We start from the raw sequence: 21004 nt of genomic DNA on the forward strand, positions 1-21004 counted from the left end.
CTCCCAGGAAACTTGTCTGGGAACCTGGAGATTATTTTCCACCTGACCCGCCACCCACTCCATTTCCAATGTGATGTGTCTATGCAGGGAGGGGGTTTTCCTCACAATCTTCCCCCAACAGCTGGAATTCAGCCCTCTACACCCCCATTCTGAAAGTACAAGTGAGTTCCCTGAAGGGTTCCTTCCACCTGCAAATGAGCCTGTTACTCAACATCCAGAACCAAACAAGAAACCTCACGCTGTTGCTCTCTCTTCAAATGTAATTTGACTTATCTCTCATTTTTAGTTTTTAAGTAACTGCTTTTACTTCAGTAATTGACTATACTTTGGCTGCAATTGAAGCTCAATGAAACAATAATTCTTAAGATAGTGTTTTGTAAATAAAGATGGTTTACGTAGGAATCTTCTGAGTAAATTATTCCTATTTTATTTTATTCCAGAGAACAGCATTTAATCTGATGAAGCCACTCTTACATAAACAAGAATGGGAGTTCTAGGTACTTGTAATCTAGCTGATGGAGATATCTTTTAAACTCCCATAAAAGAAGTGTATTTAGTATGACTGTAGCAAATGTAAAGTGACTTTAGGCTTAATGAAGAATTGTCACTGATTTACAGACTGGTTGGGCATTTCAGCCAGTTTTTCCATATCAGAATAACTAGAGCATGGGAGGACTAAAGGAGAGAACACAACTAAACATGTCAGGGAAACAGGAGATCTCAACTACAAAGAAAAATGAAGACCTCTTGTTTATATTGGTTGCTTAAAACATTACATATCTCTTGAGATACCATATTTCCTACATTAGATTCAAGTGAGTTATGAACTCCCATTTTCACCCCATATACAGATTGCACAATCACATTGTTTACACATCCACATTTTTACAAAATGCCATATTAGTAACTGTTGTATTCGGCTACCTTTTCTAGCCTCTACTATCCCCCTCTCCTGCCCTCCCATCTTCTCTCTCTATCCCATCTGCTGTAATTTAACGCTTGGGAATTGGAAACCACACTTTAAACTCACTCTCCTCCCCTTTTTCCCTTCTGTCAAATTACTCATCATCTTCTTCTCTTTCTCCTCCTCCTCCTCCTCCTTATACCTTTAATTCATTCATCATACACTCATGCATTGGTTCATTCATTCCTTTCACATATGGTGTTGGGGATCCAACTCAGGACCTTTGATAGTGTGAAGCCAGCACTCTAGTGCTGAGCCAAAACCCCAGCACCTGTCTTTTTGATTTTATGACTGTTTGTATGAAATTCAGAATCGCATTCTGCTATGGTTTACTGAAATGTGGATTGACCTAGTCCTTGTTTTCTGGGAGACTTTTGGAAAATATACATGAATTATTAGGAGATTGAAATGAAGAAACAAAGAGGAAATTCCCCAATTTCTTATTCTTAGAGTCCATACTCTGACTCTGCCTACCTACTCTAAAAACTTTTAAACCCTTACTCCCCATTTCTATATCATTGCCAACAAGTGAACATTCACTGCCCTACAACAAACCAGAGAACTCACATTGAACAATGTTTCCCCAGTAGAGACCAAGACACAATACTTATTAAAAAAAATACCCTAGTTATGAGTTAGTAGGTAAAGCTTTATTTGAGTGTTAAATGTGCTCTAATTATGTGTTTGTGTGTTTGTTGATGTGTGTGGTGTGTGGGTGTGTGTACTTGTGTGTGAAACAAGCACTGAGGTGTAAAATAAATGCAGGATTGCAACGGCCTTCTTAAAAATAAGAAGCAACTTTATCACATTTGAAGCCCAGTGAAGAATCTGCCTGATACTTAACCTACAATTAATTGAAATGTGAAAAATTCAGGCCTCGAAAAACAAAGCCAACATACATACTGAATCTAATCAGTCTGTCTCACCTGTTTTCTAATCACTCCTTTCAATAAACCTAAATTGCCAGCATAAAACATCAGTTGTTCTAAACGAGTGGACGGATGTCCCCTGTCATGGGCTGTGTAAAACACATGGACGATCCGGCACTGATTGTTATCTAGAATGACTTCTGCCTGAACTACTATTGGAGAATTGTTGCCGATATACTGCGGTTCTTATACCAGTAAACTGGAATGAAGGTAATTTCAGGCTGCAAAGGAATAAATTGATTTTACTAACTGGTTTTTGGAAAACACTGCCATGAAAAATTATCAATATGTTCATAAAGGCATCTACATGTCTCTTCACAAGGGTTTTACTTAATGGGGGAGGTGGTGAGGTCTGGATATAACTGAACTGTCCATTAGTACGTAGATCAATATCATGGGAATCAGAGTGCACATTCCGGTTTGACCTCAATCTAGGTAACATGGATTCATCTCTGTGTAATTGGCCTGCTTCTGAAAAACACAATGTAGAGCTCCAAAAGCAGAACGATACTTTCAGAATACCATGTTATGTTTGTAAATAGATAGACAGATAGATATACAGAAATCAAAAATCTGAAAACGGTCTGGAAGTGTACATTTCTATAACTTACAATGTCAGTAGTGGGGGATTAATAGCAGATCAAGAAGACTGTATCTGCATGAGAAATGGTTCAATTTTTGAAAGAGTTTTTTAAATGAAAATGGACAAGAAATTTAAAGGGTCACAGTAAGTGTTGAGGAGTGACTTGGCAAAAGGAACACAGAGGTGAGAAAGAATTAAGTAGAGTTCAATAGAACCAGGTATAATTTCTGTACACATGACTCCATGAACAGGAGCAAAGGGGACACTTAAAGAAATCATAGAAATAAGGAGAGATCAGGATTAGGAGGGTTTGTACTAGTCTAGAAATGCTGACCTGAAATCCAGCTAAAGTTTCAACTCCTTCTTTTGAGGAACATTAGCTTTGCCGTGCTTTTCAAAAATGACTTGTCATAACTGTTTGATGCCCATGTTAGCAACTCTTCTGAAATTACGTTGAAAGTAGACTATTATGTAAGAGTTTCTCTTTAGAGATAATTCAAATTACTTGCATAGGAAGTGGCAGCAGGTCTGGGGATGTTGTAGTTCAGTTGCAGTGACCTTGCCTAGCTTGGGGCTGGCCTGCCATAGACTTTCACCCCAAACACTTGCAAGAAAAGAAAAGGGAGGGAAGGGAGAGTGAAAGGTAGAAGGGAGGAAGGCAAAGTTGGAGGGATGGGTGGAGGTATAAAATAAGGAAGAAGAAAAGGAGAAAAACCAGGAAGGGGGGAAGGAAGCAAGGAAGGTAGGAAATAGGGAGAGCACAAGGGCAGAAAAAGGACTGAGTCACTCAAACAAAAGGCAAGGGACACAAAGACCAATATAGGCCACAAAAGCTGTTTGAACGGGTTAGTCAGCTTTAGAATTTGAGTGACATCACACTGAATGTTATTATGACTGGATGGAATCTTCCTACTAACCCCGCCTTGGCCTGGCCTAAACTAAATCAAGGGGTGGGTGGCATGGAGAGAAAATCTCTCTGGCTGGAGTGGGAGGGACCTAAACATGTGGCACTTGAGGATGCACTGGGTAGGGAAGGGGACAAGACTCCCCTGATGGGCAGTTGAGACAACAAGGCTCCTGGGAGCCCTTGATCATGGCTCCCACCGCCATACGCACACCACCCACCATACGCTCAGCCCCTGAAGGGGCTCACAGTGGTCTGCTCCGTTGCCTGGTGCAGGTTGGAGTTCCTGACCAAACACCTGAGTGTCCACAGCCTGTGTTGGCCTGCCTGGGCAGGCTGTGGTTGTGGTGGCAAGAGCCAAAGCTGTCTTGGCGTGATGGAGGAGCCAAATGCTGCCTCTCAGCCATACTAGTGGGTGGTTCTGGAAGAAGCACCCAGGGTTGTGGCAGCATTGTCCGAAGACATGAAGCCAGGCCATCTTCCTTATGGCTTTCCTTGGGAGTTGATGATGTGTACAGCTCTTGGATTTTTTGCTGTTCTCTCACTTTTCTGGAGAGCTTTTCAGTCGGTTAGTAGCAGGCTTTACGTGGGAAGAGAAAAAAGGCTGGCTCTAAATCTTGCTGGACTTATTGAGGCAAAATGTGGACTTCTTGATAAAGTGAGCGTTGTTGAAAAAGAACATAAAGGCTTAGACTCATCTTTAAAGGATTGCAGTTTTGAGAAGGGTTCAAGGGAAGCACAACAGCTGGAGGCAACCTTCGAAAAGCTGCATAGGTCCGAATCCAGCCATGGCGTTGAAATGCTCTTTCTAGAAGAAGAGCTCAAAGCACAGAAGGCTAAACATGGTCAACAGGATGAAACGATGGCGCATCTATCAAGAGGGATACAGTCCCTCCAAGGTGAATCTGAATCCCTCAGATCACAAATAGCTGAAGCCAAAACAAACTGGAGACTCTTTCAAGTGAATGAGGAAGAACTGAAGCTGGCAATCAAAGAGGTTTTGAATGAAGGATCCCTACTTCCGAAAACGCAGAAACCAACAATACAAGGAGAAGCTGAAGCACAGAGGGAACAAGGAGGTGTCCAATATAAAGCAAAAATCCTATTAGAGGACTCTAAAGTAGCTGGAGAACAAGTTCTAAGGGACACCGAAAATCACATGGAGTCTCTGAGTGAATGCTTGCTGAAGACGAAGGATAGATCTTCTCCAAGCCTGGGAGCCCAAAGGGATGGTGGTCACCTGGAACTGGGAAAGACGAGTGAACCCGAAATTGATGCTCACTTGGAAAATGAGTCCAAAGGAGCTTTGAGGAACCTGGTTTATGGTGATAAGCTAAAGGCCTCCTTAGAAATCTTGGAAGGAGGAAGAAATCAAAAATATACTTTCTCATCTGAAGTGGAGAAAACCACGGAAGACCTTACAGAACACCTTAAAAGTCTGCAGACTGAACAGGCATCCTTGCAGTCAGAAAATGCACAGCTGCAAAGTGAGAATGAGACCCTACAGAAAAACTTGAATGTCATGATGGAACGCTATCAAGAAAATACGATGAAACTGCACAGGAAATTAAGAGTGGAGGAAAACTACCGTGTGGAGCAAGAGGAGAAACTTTCCAAAGTCGAAGAAAAGATGAGCCATACAATAAAAGAGCTGGAGACCTACAGAAAGAGAGCCCAATATCTTGAAGAACAATTGCAGAGTACCATTCATTCCTGTCTGGGGAAGATTATTTCCTCTGAGAAAGAAGCACATGCTAGTGAGTTGGCAGCTCGGATTGCTGAAAGAAACCTCAGGTATTTCAGGAAACAAAATGCACACAACAGACAAAAATTAACTGAGAAGGAGCTGAGATTTGAACTTGTAGGAAAAGATCCCTATGATGCACTGGATGTTTCCAACTCAGCAATGGGCAGAAAGCCTTCTCCAAATGGGCCATCACCAATAGGTCACCCTTCATCTGAAAGGAGACCTCCTCATTTTGAAAAGAGTGGTCCACTCACACTCTCACCTTTCACTCCAGTGGGAGGAGGAAGAGGGTCAAGTGGCCCTGGAGAATCCTCTGGACCATGCGACTAGCAGTAAAGGAAGAGAATCCAGCTGTCATAAGTTCACCGATTTTCAGAGAGCACCTTCTCAGACTGGGCCCCTCTCTCCTTCAGGGGAACAGGCCAGCAGGCTGATGATCCCTCCGCCAGGCCAACCATATTCTTCTGATGCACGTCTTCCTCTACAAAGACAAGATAGGTTTTACTCAAATTGTGGTAGAGCATCGGGACCAGCAGAACACAGAATTCCTAATATGCCTCCTTTGGACTCTGATGTGCCTGATTCACCTCTCCATGCTGAAAACCAAGCAAGTGGCTCTGGCTCTGTGTTGGCACCTTTCCCTCCAGTCAGAGGTGCCTTGTTTCCAGTTGACCCAAGGAGTCAGTTCCTGAGAAGAGGACCTTTTTTTTCCTCCATCTCTCCCAGGAAACTTGTCTGGGAACCTGGAGATTATTTTCCACCTGACCCGCCACCCACTCCATTTCCAAAGTGATGTGTCTATGCAGGGAGGGGGTTTTCCTCACAATCTTCCCCCAACAGCTGGAATTCAGCCCTCTACACCCCCATTCTGAAAGTACAAGTGAGTTCCCTGAAGGGTTCCTTCCACCTGCAAATGAGCCTGTTACTCAACATCCAGAACCAAACAAGAAACCTCTGGAGTCACCGGGATTACAGGTGTGCACCACTGTGCCAGGCTAGAAGGAACTCTTGAATTAAGAAGGTCAGTAAGGGTGAAAAATCTATATAATGAAAATTACAGAACCCTAAAGAAAGAAATCAAAAAAGACCTTAGAAGATAGAAAGATCTACCTTGCTCTTGGATAGGCAGAATTAATATTATCAAAATGACCATACTTCCAAAAGCGCTATACAGATTTAATACAATTCCAACCAAAATCCCAATGATATTCCTCATAGAAATAGAAAAAACAATCACAAAATTCATCTGGAAAAATAAGAGACCCAGAATAGCTAAAGCAATCCTCAGCAGGAAGAGTGAAGCAGGTGGCATCACTATACCAGACCTTAAACTATACTACAGAGCAATAGTAACAAAAACAGCATGGTATTGGCACCAAAACAGACTGGTAGACCAATGGTACAGAACAGAGGACACAGAGACTAACCCACAAAACTACAATTATCTTATATTAGAAAAAGGTACCAAAAACATGCACTAGAGAAAAGATAGCATCTTCAACAAATGGTGCTGGGAGAACTGGAAATCCATATGCAACAAAATGAAATTAAACCCCTATCTCTCACCATGCACAAAACTCAACTCAAAATGGATCAAGGACCTAGGAATAAAACCAGAGACTCTGCGTTTAATAGAAGAAAAAGTAGACCCTAATCTCCATCATGTGGGCTTAGGCTCCAACTTCCTTAATAAGACTCTTTTGGTGCCAGAATTAAAATCAAGAATCAATAAATGGGATGGAATCAAACTAAAAAGTTTCTTCTCAGCAAAAGAAACAAATCTGTGAGGTGAATAGAGAGCCTACATCTTGGGAGCAAATCTTTACCCCTCACACATCAGATAGAGCACTAATCTCTAGGGTATATAAAGAACCTCAAAAGCTAAACACCAAAAAAACAAATAACCCAATCAATAAATGGGCCAAGGACCTGAACAGACACTTCTCAGAAGATAATATACAATCAGTCAACAAATACATGAAAAAATGTTCATCATTACTAGCAATTAGAGAGATGCAAATCAAAACCACTCTAAGTGTTGCAGTCTGATAGGACTGCAAATTGGTGCAGCCAATATTGAAAGCAGTATGGAGATTACTTGGAAAATTGGGAATGGAACCACCATCTGACCCAGCTGTCCCTCTCCTCCATCTATACCCAAAGGACTTAAAAACAGCATACTACAGGACACAGCTGCATCAATATTTATAGCAGCACAATTCACAATAGCTAAACTGTGGAACCAACTTAGATGCCCTTCAATAGATAAATGGATTAAAAACTGTGGTGTATGTGTGCGTGTGTGTGTGTATGTATACACACACACACACACACATAATGGAATATTACTCAGCAATAAAAGAAAATAAAATCATGGCATTTTCAGGTAAATGAATGGAGTTAGAAAAGATAATGCTAAGTTAGCCAATCCCCCAAAACCAAATGCCGAATATTTTCTTTGATATAAGGAGGCTGATTCATAGTGGGATAGAGAGTGGGAGATGGGAGTAACAACAAGCTCTAGATAGGGCAGAGGGGTTGGAGGGGAAGGGAGGAGGCATGAGATTATTAATGATGGTGGAATGTGATAATTATTATCCAAATTACAGGTATGAATACACAAACTGGGTGTGAATATACTGTGTATACAATCAGAGATATGAAAAATTGTGCTCTATATGTATAATAAGAATTATAATGCATTCTGCTGTCATATATGAATAAAAAAATTTTAAAAAAGATCAGTAAAAACCCTCTCACACCATCCCATATTGACTCCCAGTTGCTGATACAGGAGAACAGACATTTTAAAAATGATCATGAGAAAAAGAAAAAACAAAACAAAACCCCTTTCAAGTCTGAAATTCAAATATTTCAGAACAGAAAATGGACAAAAAGATAAATATTGGGGCTAAGGCTGTAGTTCAGTGGCAGAGTGCTTGCTCAGCATGTGTGAGGCACTGGGCTCGATCCTTAACCACCACATTAAAAAAATAAAATAAGGGCATGCTATCTATCTACAACTTAAAAAAAAAATTCGGGAAAAAAGAAAAAGGAAGACAAAATGATCTCCTACACCTCATGGGTCTTTTTTTTTAATATTTATTTTTTTAGTTGAAGTTGGACACAATGCCTTTATTTTACTTCTGTTTTTATGTGGTGCTGAGGATCGAACCCAGGCCCTTGCACATGCGAGGTGAGTGCTCTACCGCTGAGCCACGACCCCAGCCCCCACCTCATGGGTCTTAAAAGACCTAAAGCACATGACATAGTAAGTACTGTTGATGAACACAATAAATGTCCATAAATATTAGTTGCAATTTAAAAAACATTCTACTATTGAGAAAAGGAATCACTGTGCAAAGCACCATCATAAAGATAGCAGGTTTCACCAAATAAACTCCAAAGAAGATGTCTGCGTCAAGGGAGAAAAGGTTCAAATTTAATCCTTGAGACTGACAGGACCATAAACATTAATATCATTCCTTGGATTCAAAGTCCAGCTTCAAGGGAACAACGATTACTCTGGCAGTTCTTGGACCAGGAAGCCTTAAGAATGTCACAGATGACTACAGGGCTGGGTAGGAAGAGAGGTCCCCGGGGCAGGACACAGGACTTCCCATGGGGACGCATCTCACTCACACCCTAGCTTGAGGTGACGGAGTCATTGGCTCACCTAAGCCCAACTCACTTCCTTCCTCCTGCTCTCTGATCCCTCCTCCAGCTGCAGGCAGGGCACCAGAGGCCCACTGGCCATTTTCTGTCTCTCCCAGGATGGACTCCAGGTCTACCTCCTCCAGGGTGCTCCCCTCAGAAGAGAGCAGTTTATCCAAGCCGAATTTCAGTATTTCACTCAACTTGAATGAAGAAAACAAGAGATCCAGTTAGTTCTCATAACACAGGTGAGGATGTGTGACTCGCTAAGTGTCTAAATGACCCCCTGACGGACTTTCTTCTCTTCCATCACAAATGACACCTGCCAGGCTGTTCTGGAGTTGGATGAGGAATAAGCAGAGAGGTGATGAATGATGATCAGAGATGTTGACTTTGACAATTATTTATGATACCAAAAAAACTTTTTGGCCTCCAATTTTTTTGAGGAGTGGGGGCAGATAAGATGATCCCCAGCATCTTCTCTAGCACTCTCACCAGCATTTTCTACAGGCACTTCCAGTAGTCAAGAGAAGTCAGAGACCCTGCTGGCTACCTTCTTACCTCTCCCACTGCCAAACTAACCCTAAAGAGAAGGTGCCACTGAACACCTCATCTCACCATGAGCTGCCACCTGTCCTTGCCAAGCCACTTTGCTACTACAGTGCTTTACGGTACCCACTTTGGCAAAACCATGACCACCCTGATCACCAGACCCCAAGCCTTTCTCAATTTCAATCTCCCTGGACAGTCCTGGGGCACTCCCCATCCTGCCCTCTTGCTCCCCCTAGGGGACAGACTCAGCCTACTTCCTACGGCTGCAGGAACCAGACTCTTAGATATGTTACCTGGCTTCACTTGCTACCTGCAACTCTCCACCTCCCTAAGTACTCTCTCTTAGGAATTCTGAACCAATTGGGATCCACATCATGGGACTTCATTTTCATTCTGCCCTTTTAGATTTGGTTAGTTATCTCTAGATTGCCTATTCTGTAATTTGGAAACTTCAGCTTGAAAATACCTGAGATGAAAACTATGACAAAAACTAAGCAAAACCACACCTGATATATTTATATTTAACCTTGGTGTACCTATATTTATAACCAAGCCAAATGGCTTTGGCATTTAGTACCCAAAACAGAAGAAAGCCAAGTATTTATGATGAGGCTCAGTCCATACTGGGACCCTTCCCCCTTCCACTCCTTGGACTAAGTCTCCTGGCTTCCCTCGCTACTGCTCACTCACAAAGTGTCTTTAAGGAACTACCCATTTTTTAAATGAAAACCACTTTATTACAGCAACTAAGAGCATGTAGTTGGAAGTTAAAGAGTGCTCGGATTAGAGTCATGAACCTGATGTTTGGAAAATTTCTTAAGATGGAGATAAAGACGTCTATCTCATTTTTTTGTTATTCTTCTTCTGAAACAACTGGAAAAAGTGTGCGTCACACATGCTTAGCACACAGTAAGCATTCAATAAGTGCTCACCGCATCTTTATCTGCTCTCTGTTTCTGCTGTGTTCTCCTGGTAAGACAAGGAACCTGCTTTCCTTTTTCAGGCCTTCACTGCTCTATACTGCTTAGATCTGTCAAACCAGAACCACGTCTTTTACTATTAGATTCTTTTAATAACTTAAAAAATGTCCTGCTGTATTTTGAGACAAGGCAGTGAGTTATCACCCTTGTTCTTGGCAACCATAAATAACTCACAGTCTGGTGGCGAGGAAAGAATCAAGACAGAACCAGAATGTGATTTCTTGCCATGGCCTGGGCAGGAAGTCCCACCAAGGTCCTCTCCCACAGCCAATAGTTTGTACTGGCCCAAGGATCTGGTCCCATGGCAAAGTTTGTGCCTGTGCATTTCACAATGATGTGCTAGCAGCCAATGTCACAGGGAAACCCCTGATTGAATGCCTGGAGCTCCCTCCACTGGGGAAGCGTCGAGCATCTGAGAATTCATCTCCTCTAACTCCTGATGCCTGTGCCTTCACAACAGCCCATGATGAGCTCCTCCCCAAAGGTCCTGTGAAGAAGTGTATTTAGACACCTACAGTGTACACGTACCTCTCTCTCAAGCCTTCACCTTCCATTTGAAATTGCCTCTTCAATAGTGTGAAAATAAAATGCACAGCCTGCCCGGCCACCATGACAGATGAGCATGCAGAAGACTCAAAACAGAAAAGGCCAAAGACTCCACAGTTACTCTCTAAGATAAACAAAAATCAAGCAAACAAACAAAACCTAGGGTTCTTCTCTCAGGTTCTAGTACCCCCAAATCTGTGACCCTTTCCTGCAGGTCAATGACTCCCTAACAAAAACAGCACCATCCCTGTCTCCAATGCTGATGTGTAAAGATACATATGTGAGAAAATTGACATTTTTAACTCATGCATGGGCTAGTTGTGAATTTGATAATTCTGCTTGTGATACTGTGTAATTTTTCCCCTTTCACATACCTCTTGAATTTTTTGTTTGATAAGCTGATCCTTTTAAGGCCTGGTTTTTCTTGCAAACTTTTCTAATTCCTTTCTCTTCTGAGTCTCCCTCTAACAATAATTTATATTGATTTTTAATGCAAACTCTGTTGACTAAAGCCTACATTATTTTCATCTTTCTAATTTCTATCCCTATCTTCCTACTTTCTACTCTCATCTTTCAGGCTTAAAGGCTTAAAGCCATCTTTGAACTTGCTCTCTCTCACTGCCTGCCTCAAAACAAGAGCCAACTCCTGTCATTTCTCTGCAGTTTCCTACAGCAGACCTTCCCACAGCTACTACCTTTTGTCAGACATTTATTACTCTCTTCATGCCTGAATCATGCTAGATACTAGGGGTTGATCTCTCTGCATCTAATCCCTCAAAAGGACCTGGGGTATATTATAATATAGGTTCAATTTTATCTCAAAGGCCTCCTACCAAAAGAGAGCTCTCTAGAATATTCTAAGCCAGCATTTGACTCCCATCTAATTTTTCCATCTTCAAGCAAATTAACTCTAGTGCTTTCACCCCTATGTCCTATGGCATAATTTTGAATTCCTAATCTTGTTCACTCATCTCTGAGTATGGAATGAGTACTATAAGTCACTACTCAAAGGGTCTGGGATTAAGGAGGAGGTATGGAACTAATCATCACGGATTTAAAAAAAAAGGAAGAAGAAAAAAGAACTTAAAACAAATTCTCTCTGAGGTAACTCGTGGCACATTCATCTTTAGAAGCCATGAAAAGATTAAGCCATGATGTTCAGTTTCATGCTCAAAGTCATATATCCAATAAGGGATAAGATGTGAATTTCAATCCAAGTTAGATGGTTCAAAGCTCATTCTCTTTATTCTATTTTCTCTGCCTTTAAATGCCACCCTCAGTTTTAGCTAGTATGGTACCTTGCATGTAGTTAGGTACTAAGAAGGTGAGAATTAGGCCAATGAAAAAATGTGTAATTTGCAACAATGAGTGGTTAATGCTGGTCCTTTTTATTTGCATTCTCATCCACAGAGAGTGCTGGTTATAAATCATGAGACTCTAAAAAGAACACATTTTACCTGGAGGTCAGTATCAGCCAAAGGTTTCTGGGCTCCCAGAGTAAAATGGCCTCTTTCTATGTTCGTGTTGGTGAGCTGCAGTTTGGAGGCTGCTTTCCTATAAACTATTTCTTCCACGGTGTCTCGGCCAATCAGCCGGATCACTTCCACAGCCCTGTACGGGAGTCAAATGAGAGCAGTGTTATGAGTCTGCAAAGCTGGGGAAAAAAGCATGCCAGGAAGATACACCTAAAAGGAAGCAGAACCAAATGCCACACTCAGGGAACAATGAAAAGGACACTGCTCATTGGGACCTGAGCATTTGTTAGAGAAATCTGGCCTCAACTTCTTTCTGAACTTTTCCCCAAAAGAGTAAGAGGAAGAAAGATGAAGTGACCACTATTGGGCCTACATCTGTAGCCAGGATAACCCCTGGCAGGCATGTTACCTCAAGTCAAAGGGTAGCTGAACACAACTTTGTTTCCTCTTTGTGGTACTGGGAACCCAACCCAGGGGAGCTTTACCATGAAGTTATATCCTAGCCTTAAAAAAAAGTTTTGAGACAGGGTTTAGGTAAGTTGCAAGGTTGGCTTTAAACTTGATCTTCCAGCTTGAGTCTCCCATGCTGATAATGATTACAGGCATGTGCACCCACTGGCTTTAACTTCATTTTTAAACTGAATTAGGATCTATCATGAGAAACATGAACTAAATAAATTCTAAGTTTTTTCTAATCATTTTGGAATTTAACTGTGCAACAAAGTGAGTCTGAACTGATCATGTGACCACTGATCCCCCAACATGACTCTACAAGCCAGCAGCACAATGGGGTTCAAACCCAGTGGTCTCTCAACTCCAACGTGGCACTGTTGTCAGGACTACCCTGTCCACCTTTCTCCCCAATGCACAGCTGCAAGCCAACAGAGCAGAAAGGTGCCAATGTCTAACTCACTCACTTGTTCTGGCCAATTCAGTGAGCTCTGGCAGCTGCCTGCAAGTCATTTTGAGGATTAATATCACTGTCAAAAAAAATAACAGTATCTGCTACTGTTAAGTTCATGCCAACTCCACCTAAAAACCATACAAAAAAGGAGCATGATCAGCAACACACAAATAAGGAACTAGAAACACACAAGGGAGGACTGGGTCATCCTGAAAATCTGAAATCAGTCCAACTGACTGGCTTCATCCTTCAAACTGACATTTCTGCCCCCAAATTCAGGTTTTGACCACCCTACAGTGGTCAAAGTGCTACCTCACCTTTCATTGTGTGAACTGGGAAAATTTAATTATCAACTATAACAGAAAGAGAGGTAAGCAAAAGAAAAGAATGCTTAAGTTAATTGTGTGAAGCCATTTAATATTTGTTTGAAAACCTTGATTGGATTTTGCTTCAGTCTGTGAATAAGGACACAAGTTCTTTCAGAAAACAGCTCCAAAAATAAGAGGTCTGGGGGCTGCAGTTATAGCTCAGTGACAGAACACAAGTGATAGAACACGTGAGGCACTGGGTTCCTTCCTCATCACCACATAAAAATAAATGAAATAAAGGTATCATCTGTTATGGTTTAGATGTGGTGTCCTCCAAAAGCTCACATGTGAGACAATGCAAGAAGGTTTGGAGGAGAAATGACTGGAAAATTGCTTTAACCTAATCAGTGAATGAATGCCTAATGGGATTAACTGAGTGGTAACTGGGGCAGGTGGGTGTGGCTGGAGGAAGGGGTTCACCAGGCACATGGCTAAGGGGTATATATTTTGTATCTGGACAGTGGAGTCTCTCTCTCTGCTTTCTGATCACGATGTGAGCTGCTGCCCTCAGTCACACTCTCCTGCCATGATGCTGCCTCCCCTGGAGCTCCAAGGAATGGAGTCGGCCTTCTATGGACTAAGACCTCTGAAACCATGAGCCCTCCAATAAACTTTCCTCCTCCACAGTTGGTTCTGGTCACAGAGGTGAAAAAGCTGACTAAAACAGTGCCCATCTACAACTAAAAATATATCTTAAAACAATGAGAGGTCTGCAGTGGGCAGTACGAAATGCACATGATCACACTTGCAGCTTCAACAAGGTAGGAGGACCTGACGCTAGCTATGAGAAGAGCAGATGATACCTGACTCTGACTGGAGAAAACCTGATAGTGTCTTCCTGTACTGGTTTCCACACTGATCAAAGAAGATGTCGTAAAATCAGTTCAAGACAAGAACACTCAATGCAACAACTCTCTGGTCTTTCTCCAATGGTGCAGGAAAAGGCCAAAAGAGCACTTTGGGTTCAGGAATTTTAAGAAGCAAACCAAAGGCTTCTCTTTGATTAATGTGGAAACTGTACAGAACACACTCCAGCTAGGGTCATTGGAGCTCATTGCTAAAACAAGCCTAAAAGGGCTTGTTCCAAGAACTGAATGAAGGGTTCCTTTCCACAAGGACTACTAACTCCCGTCTGGATGTAAGACAAGCCAGGCAGGAACATTCTCATTGAAGTCTTCCTATAAAATCAAAGTTGGAATAAAGAAATACTAATGATTGAATACGGAGACAGGCTAAGTTATACCCAATAATAAGAGCTACACTTCTACTTTACTACTGCCAAGCACTGCTCACAGCACTTTACATGTGTTGACTCTTTTAACCCTCACAACAACCCTGTGCCCTTGCTAGCACTATTCTCATTTTGCAGATGCTGAAATGGAAACAGCTAGATTCAGGGATTTATTTGAAGTTGCACCACTAGAAGATGAAACAGTCAGGATTCCATCCCGTATTCCAGAATCTGAGGTCATTACTCCTGGGACACAGACAGGGTCTCACAGTGTTGCCCAGGCCAGCCTTGAATTCCTGGGCTCAAGCCATCCTCCTGCCTCAGCCTCCTGAGTAGCTGGGACTATAGGCATGAACTACTGTGCCAGGCTCCAGAACCTTTTTATCCACTGTATGCTAACTATCGAGGCAGTCATCTCATTCGAAAATCTATTTGTGTTCCATAAGAATTATCTTTCTCTTGAGTTAATAGTGGCTAGTGCAGCCCTTGTTCACCAAAGATGATATTTTAAGCTGCATTTAGTTGTTTGGGACATATTCCTAAGCTATCGCTGGCATCTGCCGGCAATATGTGGTAACAACCTCGTGGAAAGCTGGAAGGAAACACTGAATGAAAATGCGGCACATCTATAGCTGCAACATGACGGCACGTATGACAGTCAGTGTGTGGAAAAGGCTAATGTCCAGCATGGCTTCAGCTCCTAGATAATCTACTCTAAGGCCTCCAAGGAGATTAACTAATTTTAGATGTTTCCAACATTTGCTTTCTAAATATGAAAAATGAAATCTTAAACGCATAAATGGAATTCCTCTCCCAACACTGACCATGCCTTTGACCAGATCCTTTGAGCTTCCCCTAAGACTAATCATGAGACAACGGGACTGAATGACAGGGTGTGGTATATGACCTGGGAAGAGACTGGACCAAAGGAATCTGATTGTATCTTATTATTGGCTTTAAGAGAGAGGTAAGACACACACTGGAGAAATGATCTCCTGATACTCAAGGATCATATCTAACACTTCTTTTATAGACCCATATAGTACAAAGCACTTACTAAGTGCTTTCTACATAAGGGTGACCTTTTGTTCCATAAGGACATTAATCTCTCTTTCATCAAGGACACCATTCCTGTTTGTGTTCCTATATCTATTCCATCAGGATTACCATCAAAAAAATAAGATCATGAACTTAGATTATGAATTCAAAATTAATTTAGGGCTTTTTGATTCAGAATGTAAGAAAAATTCCAATTCCCCAAACTAATTTCAAATTATTTAATACTATATGAAAGCAACTGGCAAAACACCACAAGTGTCATTTATTTATGATTAAGTCATATGGACAATACCATAATAATCATAAATAGCTGTCAGTTTCACTCTAGTCACATTTTAAACAACAAATCTTTATTAAACTTTATAACACTCTTCCAGAGGTACTCCTGGAGGAAGGGAAACTAGAAAAGAGATTATCTTATTTTCCAAATTCATGGTTGGGAAGGAGAATAAATGAATGTGAATAAAACTTTCCCTAAAATTAAAAACAAAACAAAACAGGACATTCCCGGTCAGTGGTCTAAGTGGATTAGAATTACTTTCCAACAGGCCCAGGTTTCAGCCTCACTTCTCACGATGACAGCTTTACAGGTTGAACAGAAAAGAGCTCCACACGAGAAGTCCAGTACTAGGCCACGTAAGTGCCTCGATTCTCTCCTTTTCAATACTCCTTGGTAAGAACCTCACCTTTCAGAGAATGAGGGGAAAACGTACCTGTGGTGGGATGCCTGTCTGCTTCCTCAACACCCCTGGGCTTACCTGCCCTGGTGCTCAGGAGAAAAATAAAGATGGGCTGCTGTCCAAAGTTCTTGATGGCCAGGTGTCTCTCTTCGCTTCTCACAGAACCGTCCACATGCTCATAGCTGTAGCCTTTACACAGAGAAGACAACAACCACACACAGGTCCTTACTCTTTGCAAGGACTCTTAGGAAATAAAATAATTGAGTCATTCCTAAGCCAATGCCTATTTGTCCTTTCCAACCCAAGCCTGCCCTACTTTCAATAAAGCCCAAGGGAAAGATCTCAACTGTTTGATAACTTGATCTTGTTTCTTATTTTATGTGGTACTGAGGATTCAAACCAGTGCCTCTCACATGCCAGGTAAGGGCTCTACCACTGAGCCACAACCCCAGTCTGAAAGATCTAAATTTAGGGAAACAATTCATCACTTCACAAAAAAAAAATCACCATAACACACTAGCCTGGGTTTTAAAAACACAGGCAGCCAAAGTCTTTGGCATTTGCAGAGTTAATATTTGGTTTTGACTCTTCCCAGGCCACCCTAAATATCCACATGCTGGCAGTTGGTGCCTGCTGAGACACAATCCTGACTTAGGCAAGCAGTAAGACAAGCACTTGGGAGCCTGCCTGATGACCCAGCACCTGCTTTTCAGTGAAGCTCTAGGGCTCTCCACTTGTCACCACGCATCAGGTCAGGAAGGGAAATTGCAATCTCAAGTCATGTTTTGGCACTCGAGATTCCTCAATGTGCCAGTAGCTGAAGTGTCCAGTTACTGCAGTACTTGGGGGGCATCAAGTAGATCTGAGAGACCACTCTCAACTAAACTTTAAAACAGTTATTTCTGAGGCTGATAATCTCCCACAGGCTCAAAAATCAACCTCTGTTCAAGCTTTGTCCCATTATCCCACATCAATTTTATTATATATTAAGCAGAGTTCTCAAGTAACTGCCTACATTCCCTACTGTCACAGAAATAATTGCTCTTACCCTCCCCCTGCTTGATTTGTGGGATCTCCATACTATCAATCTTCATTTTCTTACTAATCCTGAATAAGTACATAACTGCTGAACTGTCGAGAGACGCTGCAAGTGTTTGTCACTGAAACTCGACTCACACATTTTTGAAGCCACTCAACATTTTCACGTCTGCTCCATACCCATCACCTGTATCACCTGGTGAGAATGTGGGTGTTACTTCTGCCCATGCGTCTCTACCCTGCTGTGGATCCTTGCTTCACACACCACTGTCCACTCTCCTCAGCCTTTTCACCTTCTTGTCTTTAACCTTTTCCTCGGTAACCTTCCCACACCCCTTATGATTCTCAGATGATGTAGTGGCCAAGGGGAGTCACCTTTGTAGTCCATATAGTCCTGGAGAATATCCAACATCTGGGTCATCTGAGAGAAGAGTAAGATGCGATGGCCCCTGGCAAGAAGAAGAAAAGGAGAAACTTCCAACTCTAGTAGTGTTTAGGGGGAGTGACCCTCAGGCAAAATCTACCAAAGAGGACAACTTTACACATAAGGGAAATGCTAAAGTAAAAATATCAATGTCCTGTAACTTTCTCAGAAACACTGAATACTTTATACAAGAAAACAAAGTGCCTCCACATGTAGCGGCATCCCTCAGAGCAGTCCCAGGGCACCTGTCAATTCACCAGGGAGTGTGGAAGCCCTGGCGTAACCAAGGAGCCTCTTTCTGGAATATTACACTTCACTCAATGAAAACAGAAGTTTCATTTCAATAGAAAAATAAATACACATGTGAAGAGTAAAGGCAAAGTTCAAATATGTGTGCACCCGTTCCCCAAGATCCTGAAGAGCTACGGAAGGCTATCTACTGCTATTCCCACTTGGTGGTACAAGTCATTACCATCTAGAAAAGTCGAGAAGCATGTTAGAGAAGCAATCCCCCATGGTACACAAGAAACTTACATATAGAGAGTGAAGAAAGGAAAGGAAAATTCAAAATAATGTAAAAGGAACAAAGTCAAGGTGACTGCCCTTCTTATCAGACATTGTTTTAAATTTGCCTGAACAAATAAGGACAATGCTGTTAAAACAACATTCTTTTTAAGAAACTAAACTTACCTTAAGGCTGCCAGGAGAGTAAGACCAAGAGTTGGGGAGAACATTGGCCAGACTCTAGCCCCAAATTGTTGGGAAAAGCACTGAGTTTGAAGGTGAGTACCTCAATTCTTATCTCTCTCTGCCACTTATTACCTATATGACATTGGGCATGACCTTTCGAGGTCATTAAAAACTTGGACAAAAGGTATCTATAGGTTCTTCTCCATCTCTAACACACACACTTATGGTAGATACGTCAAAGGCCATAAAATACAGTAAGACGTGTAATTATAATTTTTAACAATTTTTTATATTTACGTGTTAGTCATAGTTGAACACAATACCTTTATTTTATTTTTTTCAATTTCTTTAGTTGTAGATGGACACAATAACTTTGTTTTATTTATTTATATTCTTGTATGTGGTGCTGAAGATCTAATCTTCTGCCTCACCGTGAGGCGAGTGCTTAGTCACTGAGCTATTTATTTATTTTTGTGTGGTGCTGAGGATTGGACCCAGGGCCTCGCATGTGCTAGCTAGGCAAGCATTCGACCACTGAGCCACAATGCCAGCCCCAAGACATGCAATTATTTAATTTGCAAAAGACTGGGCAATTTTGAAAAATCTGAAGTTTTAGATTAGTTCAGGCCACACCTGGGGCATTCATCCTAAAGGCACAATTCTGAAATTCTTGAGTCTCTGGTCTTTTCCTAGACTCCCCCTTTCCTGTGGTGATGAAGATGTACATGCTGGATACCAGGCTGTCTAACACTAACCAAATGTCATCTTCTGATACCCAACTTGCATTTCTGGGAAAGAGTATTCCCCAACTACGCCTTGAGTTTAAATCAAATCCCAAAGATTAACAAGACCCAATGTTTACTCAACCTTTATTATGTGTCAGTTCAACTCAAGGAAGCAGCAGGCAATTTTAATAGAAATGCTCCAGGAGTGCTCTCTACCACTGAGCTATGTCTAAACCTACTTATTATTATTTTGAGACAGGGACTGGCTAAATTGCTGAGGCTGGCCTCACACTTGGTGATCATTTTGCCTCATCCTTCAGAGTCAACTGGGACTACAGGTGTGAGTCACCTTGCTGTCTTACTTTTAGATGGAACCAGGGCCTCCTTAGTGTGTCTGTTCCACCACACAGCTATATCTCTAGACAGCCTGATTATGTTAACTTTTTTTCATTTAATTAAGATGTTTTCTGCCAGATTTCTCTGCTCTGTTTTTCTATATAATCGACATTCTATGGAAAGACACATTAAAACTATCTTATTCTTCAAAAAAGAAATGCTCAATGTTGACTCGTCCTTGTGGATGCAACCAACATAGTTGGACCGATGAGGTGAACACACACTGATCAACAAGGTAGCAGAGTAAGGAAGGGCTTGCCAAGTCCTGGACTGGGATCCTAAATGCTGTAGGAATTCAGGAAAGAAAGGATAAAGGTGGAGGAGTAGGGTTGGATGAGATGGAATGGGGGGTGGGTGTACAGTTGCAGAGAAAGTAGGCCTTGAATTCCAGGCTTCTAAAAAAAAGGGAACTTGAATCAGTCTCAAGAATCAGTAAGTTCCTCATTATTCAGGTTTGAACCAGTCACTCCCTAGAGCAGTACATGTCAACCTATTCCAACCTGGAATGCAGGAATGCCAGCAGCTTATCCAGCAGGTGAAATTTCCCTGCTAGCCTCAATCAGGTGGTCTCCAACTTCAAAAGGCTCTGGCTCCACACCTGGAAAGCAGAGAGCCCAATCCTAATTGTGTGCCCTGAGTCAGGGCAAAGTTCTTGAGTAGAAAACCCAATAGGTAGCCCACAGCAAGAGAGCCCAAGCTCTTTCTAATGCAGTAGGCCCTTCAGTCTCACCTATTCAAGGCATTTTGTAATTATTTGCTTAATACCACCTGCAGAGCCTGGCACATCCAAAAAGTCTAATAAATATTTATCTAAGAAACAAACTCACTCTTTAGGAAACTGAGGGAAAGGAAGATGCCAGAGATCAAGAAGATCCACAAAGGAAATTCTAAGGCTCTCACTCTAGATAAGGAATCAAGAAATAGGCTTAGGTGTGTATAAAAGCGATTCTCAAGATACAGGCAGCAGTCAGAATATTATGGAAGATGTCCTTCAAAATCTATGTTCCTAATGCCCCTCCTCCCTTAAAAAAAAGTTCTAATGTGCACTTGATTAAAGTTCTGTTAAACTTTTAAACAGCTCATAAGGGTACTTGGCAAAGACTCCTTAAAACAAGTACAGCATGTAAGTGACATCGCGTTGTATTACATGAGTAT

General features: G+C 41.7%; 1 pseudogene; it reads right to left on the reverse strand.

The window, feature by feature from the left end:
- LOC143390083 (chromodomain-helicase-DNA-binding protein 1-like) overlaps nucleotides 1-21004 on the reverse strand; it is a 58677-nt pseudogene that overhangs the window by 18569 nt on the left and 19104 nt on the right.

Source organism: Callospermophilus lateralis, unplaced genomic scaffold, assembly GCF_048772815.1.
Source record: "Callospermophilus lateralis isolate mCalLat2 unplaced genomic scaffold, mCalLat2.hap1 Scaffold_89, whole genome shotgun sequence".
Taxonomy (NCBI): Eukaryota; Metazoa; Chordata; class Mammalia; order Rodentia; family Sciuridae; genus Callospermophilus; species Callospermophilus lateralis.